Consider the following 6,627-nt stretch of genomic DNA (forward strand, 5'->3'; position numbering starts at 1 on the left):
AAAATTGAGAACAAGTCCAGATTCAGCCGATGGAGGAGGATTTAGACCAGCCTTTGGAGGTATATCAGTGAGGAGTACACTGGCTGGCATGAATCCAGACCTTTCAGCTGACCACAAACCCTCTGTGACATCACTGTAGCTGAGCTTTTTTACCTGATCTCTCTGACCTGCCATCCCACCCAGGGACATTCCCCTTTCCCCCAGTTTTGTGCCGAGGCAATTAAGCGGGTGACTTCTCCTGGGCATGTGCCTTGTTCCCGACCCTTCCCAGCCATCACTGCCCTGCTGCGGTGCCGCAAGTTATGGCAGCAGTGGCCGGGCAAAAAGGCACAAAGCCAAGCGGCTCCTACAAACTCTTGCTCTCCGGAGCCACCCGTGGCATTTGCCCGCTCGCCATGGCTGCGTCACCGGCCGTGGGTGTGACGTCACCGCCCGCCCGGCCAGCGCCGGCATTGCGTCATACGCAGGGACAGAGGGACCCTGGTGCTGTGGTGACACCTGCTGGGCCGGCAGGAACATCACCGGGCTTTGTCCCGGCCGAGACACAGCGGGGAAGGGCTCTGGATTTCTGCCTCCACCTGTCCCTGATTCACCCATGGGTTGTGGAGAATGATGTTACTCACCGGAGTTGCCCAAAAGTCAGCCAGCAGTGTAACCCATAGTTAACCTAACTCATAGTTAGTTCTGGTTTCAGTCATTAATATCTATGTAATTAAAGATCCTTAGGATATGGAAATACAAAGTGTTTGTTTCTGGAAGAGAGTTGGTGACAATGATTTTGACTTATTTGTTCTTCAGCTACGTATGTTTCATCCAAACCAAGTGTTAGCAGAGCTTTCACATCCCACCAACTCACCATGTAAATTGTGTCATGTAAACATCTAAATACAATTCTGGATATCCAGTTCTTGGCAGAGAGGAGTAAGACAGGAAAGGGAGAACAGGCTTCATGGGAGAGCTCAAGGTGGTGTGCCAGAGCTGCCTCTCAGCTGCCTACCAGGTTTTGAGCTGAGGCTTTGCCAGAGATGAGCAGACAGCTTGGATTAAGGAGCTCACATGGGAGCTGAGGTCTCCAAACACTTTTCAAACTTGCCCTTGCTGGGGATTAGAGCTAGGGGTGCCCAGAAAAACTCACCTATCCAGGGGTGCCACATGGACCAGTGAAGCTTCTGACATCTTCAGGACACTAACACCTACACACAAGGGTGGCCTGAAATTGTCCCTGTGGGACTAAGTAAGCACTGCTTGAGAGGGTGGCTGCTGATGCTGGGGCTGGTTCACACGTCCTGACTTCTATAATCTTCCAGCAATGTGAATCTTGACGACTCCCTTGTAATTTCCCTTGTAATTTCAATTTTTTCATCTTGCTGACTTCATTTTCTGCAAAATGTTTCCCTTCCTTGTACCCGACACTACCCATGCTTTTATCAAACCTTTCTGTAAGCCCTGCAATATCCCTTCTCTCTGCTCAAATGGCTACATTTGAGGAACATAACAACTTTATTTCTCCTGCTGTGTGAATCAGATAACCATCACCGGTGCAAAGCTCTGCATGAGTGATACCAGGAATACTGAGCCAGCCACGTGTGTTGCTGGGCATCAGATGGAAGCCTAGCCTTTTTCTTCAAACCATCTGCTTTTGTGCAGCCACCTTTGCTTCACAGCTTCTCAGGTAAAAGTCTTTGAAAACTCTTAAATGAAATCTACTGTCACTTCAGGTATTAGACACAATGAGATATCTATGACAGAATATTATCTGCCAGAATATTACCATTAGCATGGTAAAACTCAGCACCCTCAGAGCACCAGCGGATTGCTGGTGGGATGGCTTCTATTCAAGCTCATAAGATAATAATTATCCTTGGATATATTATCACAGACAGGCACAGTCCAGGACAAATTATTAAATTCAGATGTAAAGACCCTAGTAAAGATATTAGCAAAAGGGATACAGCAAATATTATCAACTTCAGTAAAAGAAATCAAACGGTTATGAAACCATTATAAATACTTTTCCAGTAACATGAGAAAATGATCAAGTTATACTGTATTCAAAGAAAAGAATGAAAAGCATACTGGTGGAACTGCATGCTGACTTATGGGAAATGATATTTTAAAAAGGAGACGCCACAGTTTCTGATGAACAGTATGAAGTTAAATGGTATGCAGCCAGCAATACTAGTTACCTTCAATACTAGACTTTTCTGGAGCAAATTTAATTTTTAAAGAAACATCCATCTCTAAGTTGAAAGATAAAATTTCAAAATGTTTGGCCTCTATTAATAAGTTTCAAATATATTTAGAATAATACCAATGCCCCAAAAAGCCTCCTTGGATAAAAAGACTTTCAGAAATTCTGTGTGGGTAGGTAGAAGGATGAGCTCTTCACCTTTGAAGCTGTTGGTAGCACGGCCCTCCCTGCCTCCCATCCTTAGTCACTGGCCATGGGAGATGGACTGTATTTGCTAAGGTGCAGATGTTCTTGGCCCTTCACTGGTTAGGAAGAAGTCCCAAATACCACTGAGGGCACAATAACTTATTTCTATCAGGTAGAGCTGGAACTCACCGGGAGCCTCAGTGCAAGGAACTGGTGGGAAATCTGTTTCTTCGGCACTCACTTGGTGGAGTTACGGTGAAGAGAAGTCTGCTGTATAGTTTGTTCTCTCCTAGAGAAAAGAAAGAGAGAGGAAAACAGAGAAGCTGGTTGTTTCCCTTTAGAAAGAGAAAACATCTGACATTTGGTTGGAGTGGTGTTACTTGCTGACATGTTCAGCCAAAGACTTTCCACAAGGCCATTCTCCTGCCTTCAGTCTGTTCCTGCTAGACAAGGGGACAGCGCTGGCACATAAGTTGTCCCATGTGGGGGAACAGCTCTTACTGTATTCAGCCACTCTGCAGTGATGGGAGACCATAGAGCTGGGCCAAAGGCAGGAGAGTTCTGCCTGTTACACTAGTGAAGCTGATGACTTCTCTGTTGCTGCTGCTTTCAGTGACCTCCAAAGTATCTATCAGGAGAAGGAGGAAATCTATGCACAGAGCTGGGATTAAGGCATCAGTGATGTAGAACAGGCATCTAGGAAATAAATTACTCACAGGAACTAGGCGGGGATGTAACACAGACAGGGAATACCTTGTGCTCACAGCCTTGTGGTGACAAATGAAAAGAATTCAGATGAGAACCTTTTAGACTATGATGAAGGAATATATCACTGTGCAATGAAGAGGGCATATTTCCATCCCTTTTCAGTCAGTTGTGTTATTACTGTCTGTCTGATGTTTGTTTTATGACAGGTAGCTTGTTTATGGTTTGTATTCAATGGGTTGGCTTTCTTGCATGTACTCCTACAGCCACGTGTCACATAACCAAATCCTTTTATTAAGTTATTCAGTGTTAATAAAATAACCTTGGCATTATTGGAGTCTTTGCAGGCAGACAGCTAGCCAGCTGCTAACAGCAATCTACAAATATGTACACTGCAGCTGTCTAGCATTAACTGAAGCATGGTTTCCCTAAGAGGGAAGGCCCTAAGAGTGGCCTTATTTTCAGAGCAACACTCAGTGTAGGGAGGTTTACTGTGCACAGATGAATGGTCTGGAACACATCTGCCTCTCCTGGCACACAGGATGCCTGATTCCAGGATCTTCCTGTGTTTCCCACAGGTTACCAGAGTGAACATCTGTACAGCCCATGGTTGGCCCACATTCTGTCAAAAAATCTTTAGGGAAGTGACAGACATCTATCTGTTCAGAATGGTAGGTCTTTTGTTCTCCCTTTGCTTTATATTGATAGTGATCTCCATTTGTCTTGGGTGAAATGTGATTAATCTCTCATTACTGGCACTTACTATTTTTTCTGCTTGTAGTGGATACAGAAGAATTCCTTTGTGTCAACTCAGTACACCTAATGCTTAGAAAATGGAGGAGGAGCACATGTACGTCAGTGCCTGTGGAAATCCAAGAATGCAATCCTGGATCATGCACACTATCAGCTTTAGTGTATTTTCAACACAAATTCAGAGCATCTGAAACTAGAATGCCCCTTTTTTCTTTAACTGAAAATTCATTAATTTTCTATAGGTGTTTCAGATCTCACTTAGACAGTATGTGATTACATCCTTCACTTGCTGCAATAGGACAGGACAAGTTGGATATTTTTCTCAGCCTTATAGATTTCTATTTTCTCATGGTAAACTACTTTGTTCAGCTGGTACCACCTTATAGTAACATATTCCCAGTTGAAACTGGTTATGGTAAGATTCTAATTTTCTTCTTTTTTCCCCCTTTCTAATTATAGTCTTTGAGGCCTGCCTTATGGGTTACATAAGTGATGACAGATGTCTTTTTCCAGTATTTATTCCTTTTAAAATTAATAAGTGCAAAGTTTGTAAACAAAAATCACAAGTTCCTTTATAGGATTTAGTTTTCACATGCCAGAGGGGACCTCCGGGCCTCTATTTGTCTCCACCGCGCTTCCCACCCTCAAACTAGGCCACCTTGTTGCAGTATCCTTCAGAACTATAATTTTATCTAGCTCTGTAATGTTAATTATTATTTTCATCATCCCCAATACAGCAACTGCCACTTATGTACCTGGAGGAGGATTGGCATCTCCAGGCTATCCTCTGAGTTTAATCTTGGGGAGACAACCAAGCTTCTCACTAGCACATCCAGGCCAAGGCCTGATCCTGTGGTGGGATTTCTTTTAATAGTACTTGTTAGATTATTTTTAACCATGAATTTGTCTAATTATTCTTTGGATCATGTAAGTTTTTGAAACCCATGGTATCTTGTAATTACTTCCACAGCTCAATTATGCACTACATAGAAGAGTGTCTCTTGTTTGCCACCTAAGAATTTGATTTTTCGCCTTCTAGATTTTGTATTACAAGAAACAGCAGACAACCGTTCCCCATTTTTCTTCTCGTAAGCATGTTTTTCACAGGCTAGAAGTCTAAGCACCCAATCCTTGTACAGAATTGTTTCTTTACCATGTTAAATTGTTTCTTTAGCATGTTAAATTGTTTCTTTACCATGTTAACTTTCATACTCAAAACTTTTCTAGGACTAGGTGGCAAGAAATGACATGGTTTGGTGGCAGGTGAAAGAAAACTGAAAAAGGGGACAAAGAAGAAAATGAAAATGGATTGAAAGCAGAAGGAACTGCATGCCGGGGAACATTATATGGAGAGGAAATGAAAGATGAATGGGGGTTGTTTGGGTTAAAAAATGAGGCATTAGCTTGACAGAGAGAAGTAGTAGCTGAAAAGGGTAGTGATGCACATAATGAAATAAGGATGACCCCAAAACCCTTGAGAATGGTGGGAGCAATTTCTTCAGGTGATGATTTGTTGGGGTAGCTGTACTAAGAGTGCAGCAGTAGTTACAGTCTCTGTCTCTTCTCAAAAATAATGAGGTGAAACTTTAGAAGTTGCTGATGCCAATTCTCACACTGTTGATGGGGAGAGAGACAGAATCTGAGTGCTGCAGCCATAGTGGTGCTGGTTCTTCTTTTTTCTGCCTCTCTTTACCTGAGTGTTAGAGGAGGAGAACATACAGAAAGCAGCTAGGAGCACAACTTTTTGTTCATTCAGAGTACCTGGCCTACAGGGCAAAACCAAGAGCATGAAGCCAATTCTACAGCTGACCACTATCGCAGACGGACTTTCAATCTATTCAGTCTTTTTATTCAGTACTTCTCCCAGCTCAAAAAATTTGATTCCCAGCTCAGCTTCTTTGCTGGTAAGAGCTGTTGCAAAGGAAAGGAAGAGAGTGGGCCTGCCTCTCCTTCCCTTGGGAGCTGCTTTTAAGTTAAAGCTCTTCTGCCTGCCGCTAAGTCTGCCCTTCCTCTCAAACCTTCTTCTTCTGACCTGGACTATGCCACCCTGGTTTGTCTTGGCTTCCTGACTTGGCCTCAGACCTGATTCGTCACTACAGACCTCCTGGCTGATCAGTGGCCTGAGGCTGACCCTGATCACTGCCTCCAGACCTGCTCCTGATCTGGACTCACCAACACAACTTCCTGACACCCGTGGGTGAGGCAGTACTCCTGCCTGTGTTGTCACCCTCAGCTCCCATGGTCCATGCCTTCCCTGGTGGAGCAGCCTGCCTGTACTGCTCCCAGTATTGTTCCTGTCACCTTACAGAGCTCTGCATTTCAAATGCAGGAACTGTTAAGCTTGATGAAGTATATCTCCATGTCAGCTAAGCCTGGACAGGAAAGAGGGGTTTTGTCCTGAAGATATTTTCAAAACTCCAAAACACCTTATCTGGTAAATTGATAATTGAAATTCTGACATAGATGTCAGAATTTTCAGAATAGTTATTTTGGTGATAAATTTAAAGCAAGCAACAGCTCAGGGCTTACAACACTTTTGGGAGACTATGGCTTATGTTTTTCTACCAGTGCTTGATTAGTCAGCTCTACAGAAGGCAGTAGTACTAATGAATTATACTAAAGGAATCCTACACTGTATTAGCCGTAGTTTGAGACAAGTGGGTTGAGTGATACTGAGAGAGTTAAAGTCAAGCATGGATGTGCCAGATAACCAGTAGCTCTATATCCAAAGGCAGTCTCTGCCTTGGTGAGCTGGACTTTTTTTGTTGTTGTTCTTTTTGTTTTGATGTTGG

The 6,627-nt window shown here is 43.4% G+C and overlaps 1 long non-coding RNA gene across 1 annotated transcript; it reads left to right on the top strand.

Annotated features, from left to right (window-relative positions):
• Window positions 1-511: 511 nt before the first annotated feature.
• Window positions 512-3,922, top strand: LOC128788175 (uncharacterized). Its single transcript, XR_008430978.1, has 4 exons — window positions 512-638; window positions 1,526-1,672; window positions 3,661-3,753; window positions 3,864-3,922. It is a non-coding gene; the product is annotated as an uncharacterized LOC128788175 (long non-coding RNA).
• Window positions 3,923-6,627: the final 2,705 nt, after the last annotated feature.

The sequence above is a fragment of the Vidua chalybeata genome, chromosome 5 (assembly GCF_026979565.1).
Source record: "Vidua chalybeata isolate OUT-0048 chromosome 5, bVidCha1 merged haplotype, whole genome shotgun sequence".
Classification (NCBI taxonomy): Eukaryota; Metazoa; Chordata; class Aves; order Passeriformes; family Viduidae; genus Vidua; species Vidua chalybeata.